The sequence below is a fragment of the Cydia amplana genome, chromosome 23, assembly GCF_948474715.1.
Source record: "Cydia amplana chromosome 23, ilCydAmpl1.1, whole genome shotgun sequence".
Lineage (NCBI taxonomy): Eukaryota > Metazoa > Arthropoda > Insecta > Lepidoptera > Tortricidae > Cydia > Cydia amplana.
In genome coordinates this window covers 4,422,982-4,436,937 of record NC_086091.1, presented here as the reverse complement: position 1 = coordinate 4,436,937, position 13,956 = coordinate 4,422,982, and positions in this window count along the sequence as shown.

Sequence of the window (13,956 nt, the reverse complement as noted above, 5' to 3'; positions counted from 1 at the left end):
ATAACTGGTTACCTGCAAAAGTCCGGGCGCATTAGCATCTGTAGTTAAAAAACTAGATACTAATGTTTTTTTATGATTGCGTGATGTATGATAGGTAGAATGAAATAGTAAATGCAAATACGAAAACGTATATTGCGCGGATTTTATTCTGAGGAACAAAATCCTTTTCCGGCGCCAGGGGGTAATGTAACGTTGCACGTACATATTTTAATTATAAGCTTTAATTATTTTATTTTTACACCTTAAACTAATATAATTTTAACGAATTAACTTATTTATAATCGATTTTAAATTATTACGGCATGAATTATTATTTTACATTTTAATCTTAATTAATTATTATTTTAAATTTTACTAATTATTTATTTATACACTTTTATTAATGAATTTTATATTTACATAAATTGTCTTATTCTACTTTACTATAGTAAAGTAAGACTAAATAAACATTTTGATGTATAGTTATAATCAAATTATATTAGGTATTGCATGTATACTCGGACGTTCACACTTTATTCGTACCGACTGTACTCGCGACCGGCCTATTGGCTGACGTCATGGAAAGATCTAGAAGCCGGTTGCGCGAGCGCAGCCCTCCCGCCGCTGTCCGCGGAGAGTCAGTCCGCGCCAGCCACCTTTGCATACGCACGTACCGCCGCGCACACGGAGCCTATCCGTGTCGTCTCGCGCGCCGTACGAATTTTAACCTTTTTAATTTAATTGAGGTGTGCGCGGACACCTTATTAATTTATAAATTTGCTCAGCGACGTTTTCGCATATTACGATTCCCGCACCCACGTATTGGTAAGTGCAAAGTGTTGAACGTTTCATTAGAATAAGTAGCTTTAGTGTTAAAGTAGTTTGTTATTCGATTCATATTAATCGCAAAACCTAAATTTAATATTACGTTCCATTCCATCTTTTGCTAAATGCTTTTAGCTCCAGAATGATCTAGCAATTTCCTTTGTTCTCGTAGTGGCGGGTACGAGTAAGTATGTGTACGTACCCTCCTACTTATTTAAATTCACTTCTTTGTTCTTTGTTCTTCTTTCTTTCTTTACTCTGTGCTTTTCCTTCGTTTTTGTAACTCCGCTCTGCTTGTGAACACAAACACGCTTTCTGCTTATGGTGCACCGGCTTCCCCATGGTCCCATCATCATCATCACAGGGTGTTCACAAAAGCAGAGCGAGCAGGAACACCTTACTAAGACATCTGGAAATCCACAGGGTGCGTCGTAACGTTTTAAATCCAAGACCGTCGGCCGACAAACACCATCACCACCTCGACGGCAGGGTTGGAGCCATAGCCGTTCGCCCGCCGTCGCCCCTGCTCCTCTTCAGCGCTGTCGAGTGATACCCACCTGCTGCGGACCCTCGACCAGCCAGGGCAGTACCGGATCTCGGGTGCAAATTTAGACGGGCCTTGACCACCCACGACCCTATTCAAAACTTAGTTTTTTTATTCAAATAAATACTTAATTTGTTAACGAGTTGGTAGTACTTCTTTTACCTCCTCTACCAACAGGGACGTACTTCCCCCTTAACGTTACAGGATATCTCACGTTAGACCTGTGGCCTATTTTATAAAGCTCAAGTTACAATTTACAAGCTGAAGTCTCGTTCTAACACATAGGGTTAGAAAGAGACTTCCGCTTGTAAATTGTAACTTGTAGCTTTATAAAATAGGCCACGGGCCGGAGCTTCCGACGCTTACTTTTCTATGACAGATGACCGGTGATCACGTGATGCTTTCCAGCTCCGGAAGCGCCGGCCCGGACACAGCCCGGTCTAACGTGAGTAATCCTTTATTCGTTCAATATAAAAAAGTATACCAAACTAATCATACGGTCGATACACTACTATCATCTATCCGGTCCGGTTCTTTGCAAATATACAAGTATACCGGTTCCCTCTTAGAATCCTAAATACTAGATACCTAGTTTGTTGATACTTGTAATCACTTAATAACTTACTTTACTTGAAGATAGCCATCGTAAACAAGACCTGGGAGTCATTATAATTGAAGTATGTAACTAGCAGGATGATATTAACTTTAATGCTTAAAACTTTTTATAAAGATACACTCTTAGATACTTGATTTTTGAACGGTTTTTAATTTGTGTACAATTTAGTTAGCAGTTTTTTTTTAAAGGCGTATTTATCATTGTATAATACCACGAAGTAGGGAAATAAGCACAAAACCGGCTTAATTATAAGAATGATAAGCGTATACTACTGCCTATGCTGGACGCTTGCACTATTTATGGCTTATGACTTTATCGCTAATCGCTACGTCTTACGTAGGCGAACAACGCGCGAACGCCGCGCGGCCGCCGCGCCGCTTCGCGTCTAAATCGCTCACGTACGAGTAGGACATACCTATACGTATCAACGGTTTGTTTCATCCTCGCCGCGCCGCACCGCGCCGCGCCGCCGCCGCGCCGCGCCGCGTTCGTGCGTTGTCCGCCTACGTAAGCAGTAGCGAGGCGGATAGGCTCGAGTGCTTTGAACTGCCAAGCGATAATGGAAACGCATGTAACGATATCTTTTGTTTTATTTACTCGTTTTTTATCTCACAAGTCTCACAATATAAGTTTATTACATGTGATGTTTCCAAGCAAAAGATTCCACATTGTCGTTTAATTGGCAGCAAGGAGCTACTGTCATGGGCTAAATTAGAAAATGTTCATATTGGAAAACAAAAAACATTGTTGCGCCGCCGTACAGTCACCCGCAATAATATGTTACACAACGAAGGCCGCAAAAATATCTGACGCGATCTTATTTGTAGAGCCATAAGAGCTTGTCACATATTTTTGAGGCCTTCGAAGAGTAACATATAGGTGCTATTTCAATACTAAGATCTCATACTTTAATATTGTAAAAAAAAAGTAAAGTTGTTCAGTATGACCAACATAATTATACTTACACTCATAAAGTAGTGTATAGGTATACACTCGTAAAGTAGGGATTACTATTCAAAAAGCATCACGTAGATTCATAACATAACAGCATCTTTTTATGTATTCGTAACGCGTTTTCTAAAATCGATTTAAATATCCCGTTAGATCACTAAGCAAATTTTATGAACTGACAATCTTAATAAAAAGCCCAAGTAATGGCTGTGCTTCGCCGATGTTTACATGGAACAAGCCCGATTCGAGTTTGAAAACTTGTACCTAAGTGTAAGGCCTGAGTGGACGCTCGAGTTGGGCGTGCAGCGGAGCGGGGCGTGCGGCGTGCATGTTAAACAAATGCAAGCGTAGGTATAGGAGCGGCCTTAGTGCACGCTGCTCAAATCACTTGTGAGCCTAACGCCACGCTGCACGCCCCGCCGAACGTTCCGCTTCGAGCGTCCACTCAGGCCTTACACTATCGCCCGCGCTGATTGGTGCATGCGCAATGAAGTGAAAGTCGTGAGATGTGCACCAATCACCAAGATCGTCAAGGTCGTATCAGAACCATTATAAATTGTTGAATCTGAATCGGTTCGTGGCTAACTTCATCGACATTGCAGCTTTTAAGCAAGTACAGTAGTGCACACAAGTGTTTTGTTATGGTACACAGAGTGAATATAGGCAGAGGCAGGCGTGGCTCACTCCGCGATTTCGTCGCGTCGCTACAAGTACCTACAACTACATGCGGCCCACACCAATGTTGGTGTCTAGCCTTGGTAGTTGCTGCGCACCGATACGGAATGGACGCGCCACCTAGCGGTCATATCTGTCGTAATAGACGCGCTTTGTTAGATAGTGAATCTTCTGTACCTAGTGTACTATTGTTTATTCTATGGCAGAGGTAAAATAGCTGTGACGATACTGGTTTCCCAACTAGCGAGCTGTGAATGCCTCAAATCCGATATGTGGCTATGTGCATGAGAAATCGGCTTGTCATGTTATGAATTCACAGATTTTTCTGAAGAGGATAGTGGACGATCTCTTCTCCATACAAACTTAGTCCGCAATTTTCCTCCTTCGATTCTTATTAAACAACTAGCGACCCGCCGCAGCTTTGCACGGGTTAACAAATTATACACAAACCTTCCTCATGAACCACTTTGTTAATAGGTGAAAACCACATGAAAATCCGCTCAGTAGTTTTTGAGTTTATCGCGAACATACAAACAGACAGACGCGGCGGGGAACTTTGTTTTATAAGGTGCAGTGATTTGTTACGGTTTAGAACTGTACGACCTTGACAATCGTATTGGGGTTTGGCGCGCATCTCACGCACGATTTCCACGTCATTTCGCGTGCACCAATTAGCGTGAGCGATCTTCAAGACCGTACCAAAACAAGATGGTAAAATATCAATTTGTTAACGTAGAATCGGTCTCAAGAAGAACAAACTACAATCCTCTGTGGCCCATCTCTCCACGTTTCTCGGCAGATTTATCACGCCCTCTGTTGGTGACAAATGGAGCGGCGGGATGCGTGATGTATGAGCCGATACACTGAATCCCAGAAAAGGGAATTCATAAAGAGTTACAACACATAGGCCAATTCGAACGTGAACATCAAACCGATATTGGAATCATATCAGATACGCCGCGAGCGTCTCGCTCGCACTAATACTTGTGAGGACAAGTCTGAGCGAAATGAACTCTAGAACAATTCGAATGGTGGACGTTAGTTACTATAGTTTGTTTTTTTAGCATTAAAAAGAAGGTACTTAAACAATCTTAACGTGTCTTTTTTTTGGCGATGGCGGGCCACCGATTTTTGACGAGATACTTACAGGCAAAAATTTGGTCAGTTTTTTTAAGACCGTAGAATTAAATTTAGGTAAGTAGTTATAAAATATTACAACTGTTGAAAATCGACTGATTTCTACCTACAATATTTTATTTTTATTTTATATATTCGCGTTTTTACACTACATCTTTGTTAAAAATAATGATAGGTAAGTTATTCCATAAATTAGCAAAAACAATATCAGAAATCGTACACAAGTCTGAGTAAAACATACAATAAAGGGAGGCCACAATTAAGCATATTATATGTCTGTCCGTACATCCATTATCGCATTAGCCCCCTAATATGACGTATGATGGAAAATCTCATTATGACGCAATTTATGGAGCATGCTCCTTTATATCATTATAGGATAGGGATCTCATAATGCAACATATTAAAATACGTAATACGGATATAATAGGAACCGGAAAAGCAGACACGGTTAACTAAAACTAGAGTCACCTCTCACAGCTATATTCGAACTTTAAGATACATCAAATATTAGATATAGAAACGATATGAATCGGATATTTCAATGTCAAACAAGTGTCAAAAGTGACGTTTCTTCAAACAAAAACATCACTTTTGACACGTGTTTGACACTGCAAAATGTGCTTCGAAATAGGCTAAATGACAAGTTTTTATTAATGGTATTAGAATGATATTGGAAGTATGTCAGTTAGCTGTCATTCGCGCGTTGATTTCACTCAGACTTGTCCGCACAAGTATTAGTGCGAGCGAGACGCAACAATTTTATTGCGTCTCGCTGCAGCGAATGCAACTCTAGCTTGATCTGCTTATAAAAAACCGGTCAAGTGCGAGTCGGACTCGCGTTCCAAGGGTTCCGTACAAGTCCGACTCACGGTTGACTGCATATTTCTAATAGGTTTTCCTGTCATCTATAGGTGTATTTTTAGAGAACTATTTTGTGTATTTTTAGACCCAGTAGTTTCGACGATAAAAGGCCCCGGGGAAAGGTCGGACAGACAGACAGACGTACGAGTGATCCTACAAGGGTTCCGTTTTTTTCCTTTTGAGGTACGGAACCCTAAAAATACTAAACACTTGTGTTCCTGACTGTACCTGTCCGAAGGCGCTTCGCAGGAGTGACGGGCAGTGATAAGAAAATTGCTCAATCAATTATCTTACTTTAAAACGCTTTTATAATTAACATTACACGGCGGAGCTTTTTCACGCTCGTTTGTACAATGCGTTTTTTAAAACGCGGCGTTTTTATGATTTATTTTTTATTTTACTAATAAAATGTAGTTAAATGAACTGAGTAAGAATTGCGATGTTTTCCACATATGAAAGTTTCAGAAACTTCACACATTTTTGTATGGGGATTGAAAATTCTGAAACAACAAATGGATATTTCTTATATTTCTGTGAAATTTTCAAGAAATTTCCGAGAACTCCCAACTTTTAGGAAACTTTCGCATTAGCACATCTGCAGCGGTTGAGTCACTGCACCTATCACCTTGGTGAATCACGGCAGTCACGGCACCTATTTATGCAATTAAAACGGCACGAGGCCATGCGCTTGGCGGGGAACAGAACCCTATGGAGGAACCTGGTCTTCAACAGAAGGACATGATGTCACGATCCTCAGTATTGAGGGACCGACTGAAGAAGAAGAAGCGGTTGAGTATTAACTTAACGTTTATAACCCGCTCTTACAGCCATATTCGAACTTTAAGATACGTCAAATATTAGATATCGAAACGATACGGATCGGATATGTCACTGTCTTTTATTTGACGTTCGATATCTAATATTTGACGCATCTTAAAGTTCGAATATGGCTGTTAAACGCTGCGTATAACCGCCCAAAACAAACACAGTGCGTGATAATAAGTTCATTTACTTAATACCCAGTGTTCAATCATAAATTATGCTGCACTGTAAGTTGGTTCGCGATGTGTATTGGTGCATGCGGCGCATATTAAGATGATATGATGTAATATATGCTAGGTATTATGATAGTAATATATGCTTGCAGCGGCAGCTTGTTATATAGGTATAGTCTGTCAAGCTTGATATGTCAGTAACAATGTAAAGCAAATTAAAGTATGGTATCCCTAGGAAACGAACAAAAAGCAGAAATATACATCGAACAACGATGAAATGTACGCAAAATAAGATACAAATGACACGCAGTTTTCGAACAATTCAAACGTGGTGTTGCTAACTTGCGATTTTTGAAATTTGCCACCTTTCTCTACTGACAAGATTTGTTTGACCAAGTATATTCTGAAGATAATTTTAATTATCGTACTATTAAATGAAATAATAACGATGATGTTATTGATTAAAATTAGTATATCATATGGGTTACCTACTTTCGTAATTTAATAATTTTAAGGGAATGGAAAAAAAACGTTTATTTCATGTCACTGCTCGCTAAAGACATTGTTTTTCCTTTTTTTGGTCTTTTAATCAGCACACCACCAGGCGTGGCTCACTCCGCGATTTCGTCGCGTTGCTACAAGTACCTACAACATGCGGCCCACACCAATGTTGGTGTCTAGCCATAGTAGTTGCCGCGCAACGCCACGGAACTGACGCCTGCGCCACCTAGCGGTCATATCTGTCGTAATAGACGCGTTTTGTTAGAGAGTGAACCTTCTGTACCTAGTACTTTTATTTATTCTGAGACAACACTAAAAATAATATCTAAACGTTTTAACGAATTTTCTTTTATAAATAGGTATTATAAATAAATTAATTACCCTTCTGTAAATAAATAACTAATTTGTCTACCAAAGCTTAAGCTCTCTACTCTATATTGACTGAACTTTTCAAAAGCGCATTATATTCAAAATTAATCGAACATATTCAGCTTATAGAAACCCAATAAAATAAAGCTTTGGAAGCTGCAAATACCTGATAGCTTTCACGAGTTAACACTATTTAATTGTAGATAGTGAATTTTGCTTTTAATATAATACAATGCGGTGTCGTAATACAGTGCATTAAAATAGGTACTGCAAAAATTTGTTATACTTATTCAGATAATAGGACCTTTTTAGGGTTCCGTACCCAAAGGGTAAAAACGGGACCCTATTACTAAGACTCCGCTGTCCGTCCGTCCGTCCGTCCGTCCGTCTGTGACCAGACTGTATCTCACGAACCGTGATAGCTAGACAGTTGAAATTTTCACAGATGATGTATTTCTGTTGCCGCTATAACAACAAATACTAAAAACAGAATAAAATAAAGATTTAAGTGGGGCTCCTATACAACAAACGTGATTTTTGACCGAAGTTAAGCAACGTCGGGCGGGGTCAGTACTTGGATGGGTGACCGTTTTTTTGCTTGTTTTGCTCTATTTTTTGTTGATGGTGCGGAACCCTCCGTGCGCGAGTCCGACTCGCACTTGGCCGGTTTTTTTTTATTTCTACCCAATAGAGGTAAGGGTAGCTTTAGTTAGTAGCATATCGCAGTCCATCTCGCTCGCACTGATGGATCAGTGCAATCGGGAGGAACTGCGAGCGAGGTCACACAGTCGCTAGCGTAAATCTCAAAGTCAAAGTCAAAATATTATTTATTCATGTAGACCTAGCAACAAGCACTTATGAATAGTAATAAGTTATTACTTATATATTATCTTAAGCTTATTATCAGAGCAATTTATTAATAGTATTATTCCATACTAACATTGGATTATTTTGCAAATCAAATTTAACACTAAGAATTTCACAAACGAGTCGTCAAATTAACATGATGTTTTTTTTTATAAAAAAAATACTAGTCTAGAATGTTTCTAGAATAAAATCGATGCAAATGCCAACTCACGGTAGCCGTACAGTTCTCAATCTTTGGTTAAGCATTTTCCTTCTATAGGTAACATAAAAAAGGGAAATTTACAGAACCCTCGGACCCAAACTTATTTTAACTTGACGACGGACGTCATAATAAATTAATAATTATCTCTCATGACCTGTGGATTACGGACAAAGAACACATTCTTGTTTACTTTTAAGTTCTTTCAAGTATAGGTAAGTAAGTAAGCCTCTATAAGGAAGGAGCTGTCAAAGTGTCTTATAGAGGCTTCTGGTGACCAGCCAGCCTATTATGGATAGCTTTATCCATCTTTATCCACGTGATAAAATAACTGTCACTGTTTAACACCGTGGGAAAGAAAGTGACGGACACCGTTTTATCACGCTGTCACGTAGACAAGAACGACCATCATATCCGTACAGAGGGCTGGCCAATATTTTACTCAGCGGATCAGCATTGCCATCCAGCGGGGCAATGCGGCCAGCCTTCTGGATACCCTACTGAGCGACCACGACCTAGGCCAATTTTTTTATTTATAAGGTTTTATTTAAGTGTTTTTATTAAATAAATGTATTATGGCCAAAGTCAAAAGTAAGTAACTTGTATCTTTATTTGCCTACTTAATTTAAAAATGTTGCATTTTTTTAACCGAGTAACCGTTAGGCCAATCAAATTAGATCCAATAGCGTTTTGAGGAATTAATTCCCAGCTATTGGAAACCATTTAATTGACCGAAACGTAGCGAAGGTCTACGTTTTGACTCGGGCATTTTGCTTTTGTATGTCCGGATGTTCTCCTCTACAGGTCACAATTCTCAACCGATTCTTGTGAAATTTTGTGACCAGATTCTATGAGTAAATAATTTTTTTTTGTCGATCCCGTTTTTGGAAATTTTCAAAAATGGAGGAGTTGTGATACCTCGCGCTTAAACAAATAGTCGTATCGATATCATAAGAGTATTGTCTTTTTGAGACATATTTGCATAGTAAATGGCAAAAAATGCAGAAAAATTGTATTACTGATGGTTTAGGCGGTATTTAGATATTTAGTTTGTACTCGAGAATGAGTAGCCGAATTTCGTCAGCTTAGCTAAGAACTATCATGACGCATTTTGTAAACAATCGCTTTTTTTGTTTGCACACAGAAAGTCTGGGTTCGATCCCCAGTAAGACATAACTTTTTGTATTTTTTTTTTTCACTTAAACTTCGATTTTTTTTTTATAAATTAAAGAAAATCTTTGTATTGTTGATTGATCAAACCGCTGTGTGGCGCTGTCATCGTGCACGGTCCCAATAAGCTATGCTCGCGAGGTCTACAGCTCACAGAGCCACTACTACTTTGATTTAGTCCTAAATGCGCGTAATCCATGTTCTACATCGAGTGGTTTTTTCAATGCATGGAAAATTTTGATCTCCCGGGCTCCCAAAATGTATGCACACCTCCTGGGATTGAGCATACTCGGATTGTACGCGCTTAGGACCAAATGAAGGTATTAAAACAATTTCCAGCTTGCTGGGAATTAATTCTACGAAAAAACGATTTTCTGCTATTTTATAACCAGATTTTTGGTTTAAGTATTTCAGAGTGTTAGCTGAAGAATCTCTGGGTACGTAATCTTGTAAGAACATCTCATCGTGTATTGCCATGATTTGGCTGTTATTTTGTATGGCTTTTGCCTCAGCCGACGCATCAAACTGCAATCTTTGCTTATAAGGCCACTGCCTCGGTCCTAATCCAATAAACATTAAAGAAAACGACAAAGTCACACCAAATTCCATCGATATCAACAACAACATTCTATACTATATAAGAAATGGCTCCATAGAAGCAATGAACTTGGATAACTATACTGTGAATCTTATACCAAATGTTGGAACATTTGAAATACAATATTTAACCGTAGATCAAATTACTGGAGACCTTTATAAAGAGTATTACGATCGACCTTATTACAAAATCTATAAGGATCAAACTCAAATCGATGTGCTTAAAAAAAGTAAAGATATGTGGTCTTATAATGGAACAATATATTGGGTTAACAGCGGAAAGGAACTATGTTTTATAACAGGATCATCGCCTCTACATACTGTTGCTGATTTTAAAAACATCAAAGTAAAGGGCGTAACATTTGACAAATTTGGCAATATGTATGTTACTACTAAAAATGAGGTTTACAAACAAAAACCTAATGAGGACAAAAGTATTTTACTATCAGGACTTGAACACAAGGTACTTACAGATGTCAACGGTGATGTATATGTGATAAATTCACATAGACATTCTTATATATCAAGTGGATTTAGAAACAGACCAGTTAAATATAGTCGATGCGTTTGGAGCTAAATATAACAACTATGAGTATTACATGCTTGATAAATAAATTATTCTTATTCTTATTCTTAATAAAAAAAATATAATAATATTATAGCCAAGAGGAAAACTACAAATTTGTGGTACCACTTTAAAGACTCTATGTTGCAGTGCAGAGTCAAATATTCTGACAAGTTTAGGATTGGTGTGGGGCTGGGCATTATTCCTGAAATAGAAATAATTACGCCAGACAAAAATAAATAACTCATAGCCAATAAACCAACCAATTTAAAAATCTATCAGTACGGCTACAATCAGTTTGTCACTGACATAAACGCCATCGGGAACGTAATTTACTTTCTATACATCTCGCTCTTACTCGCACATTAGTGCAAACCACACGAGATGTATATTAGAAAGTAAATTACGTTTTCGACAGCGTTTATGTCAGTGCCAAACTGATGGTAGCCGTACACCGGTTTATAAGTTTTTCACGTGAAGTCAGAGGTATCTGCATGGATACTGGTACCTATTATGTAAATTTTGATAGTTTATTGTAGAACGATAATTATAATATGACACAAAACTCTATTTTGTAATTTTTTAAATAAACGACTTTCGATTTCATATAGTTTTTGGTCTCACTTATCCTAGTTTCAATGGCACATGTTATTTGGTACTTAAAATATTTATTGTTGGAACTTGAAAAATTTTGGAAGGTTATGGTCCTAGGTTCGAATCTCGGTAAGGGCATACATTTGTGCTGTCACGTTGAGTTGAGTTGGGACCATTTCGTGGCACTTTCTCCTATCTAAAATTACTGAACGCGCTTTTGTCAAGGGATCCTGAAAGTGATTTGTTTGCAAGTCGATGGGCAAGTGTATGTCTGAAGTATTGCGAGGCGATGGATGGTAGTGGTATTTTATAAAACTGTTTTTGTAAAGTGTTGTGTACAGTAGCGTATAAGTTAACTCTAAATTGTACAGTGATTTGGTTTATACTGTCAGACTGTATACATTTTGTTTGAATAAATAAATAAAAAATAAAATCTATGTATTTTTTTTTGTAGGTATATTTTCATCTCCTGTGTTTGTGTTTACGAACAAAGTGTTTCTTATCTTGGACTTGGACCTGGTATATTTATTTCTAAGATAAATGTATGTTTTATTGTTAAGTATATTGTATTAATTATCTGTTAAAGATTTTTTTTTGTAATTGATCACAATCCAATGGAATCTGCTTCGAGAAACATCATGCTATACCTACCCTGCCCTGACAAGATTTAATTTGGGCTCATCATGTTGCGGATTTTATTAACCTATTTATTTATTTTAAAATTTACGTATTGCACATCAATAAAGGTACAATTGGCGGACTTAATGCCTCATGGCATTTTCCTCAGGGCTAAATAGAATCTTATTATGGGGCCTAGCCAAGGTGACAATCGCTTGCGCTACGACAGCAAAACGCTTTATGTCTTTCTATCACTCTTCCATATTAGTGCGACGGTGACACACAGTGACAGTTGCGTTTCGTTCGCTACGGAGCGTAAACGATTGGCATGTTGGCTACGCACCCTGATCTACTTACTCGTAGAAACATGTTTGCGGTTACAAGGGTATGTTCGTACATAGAAAGTTTGTTCGAATACAACTTGTTCGAAACTTTGCGCCGCTTTCATGAAGTACGAGGTACGAGGCGCGATATTTTATTTTTAAGTTAACCTCCAGAAAATTACTTTTTAGCTACAAAAACAAAGTTGCAAAATTGCCGGCTATGCGTAGCGTGAACCGGCTGTCGATTTACACAATTTTGGAGCCGTTAAATAGGGTTGACTTTGGAATTTCAGTCACATTTTATTTACAATCTTTTCTGCGATTCCAGGGTAACCTTTTAAGTGTATTGTTCTTTAATAAAATAATGTCTGAGATCTTCAATGGTAGTTTATTTTAAGATTATATCACCTTTATAATTAATTAACATTTTTAGAACAGAGATAGATCCTATGCGTGTAGCTGTCATTAGTAGCAGAGAGCGGGGCTCATAGAAGGTAGGATCCTATAGAAGTGGTATACACGTGCCTCCGTGAGAGACAAAACATAGGCAATGTGACACTATGATTGGTCGAATTTATTTGTTGCCCACCATAACCCATACTAATTTACGGTGGGGAATAAAAAAAATGTGAGACTGTGACAAGGACAAACAATAATAGCGCTTTCGCTGCTACTCCTACTGAAAGATACATAAGACTATCCCTTTAGGTCATTTCCCCCCACCCCTCATGCCCGAGTTAAAATACTAGATTCATGGCGGGGCTAGATGTCATAGCTGTCAGGCTAGTCTTGTTACACATATCAATGATAAGGTTCCTTTACACTCTACTACAATAAGCAAGTAAAACATTTGTTTGATTTTCTTTTCTAAAAACTAAATGGAACACCTACACTTCAGCTACTCCAATTCTAATTTAAATGCCGAAGGCTGTTTCAGGCTTTTAGTTAGGCCTAGGTTCAAAGCAAGGCGCTGAATGCCTGGCATAAGGCTCTAACAATGTCAAACGTAGGAATATTCATGAGAATCATGACATGAGTGTGGCAGGATATAGTGCGTGACTGAGCACAAATTTTGCTTCAAGCGAAAGGACGGTTCAATTTTAACCGACTTTTGAAATAGGAGCTCCTAGGTTTTTAGGGTTCTGTAGTCTTATGGCAAAAGCGGAACCCTTTTACTATTGTTATGTCCGTCTGAATTTTACATCCAAAATTATTCGGAAATTATAAGTTATATTAAAATTTATTTGGAATGCAGGTGTATTTTGTGAGTTATTTACTACTTATTTAGAACTACTATGTGACTAAACTAAAAGTAAAATTTAATAGGTATATTTTGCTCGCCTCTAAGACACCAAAAAAAAGGTCGTGTACTTACATACATTTTTGGAACGTTGGCTTATAATTTATAACAAAAGAAAGGGTATTTTTTGAATACAATGAAGGTGATAACACAATTAAGTTTCTTTTAAACGTTAAAGTAGTGTAATCGTTGTTGCGGATGCATCAACCCACAGCATAGTCGCGCTACCCCCTCTGCCACACACACGGTAGCGTTACTCCATCTTCG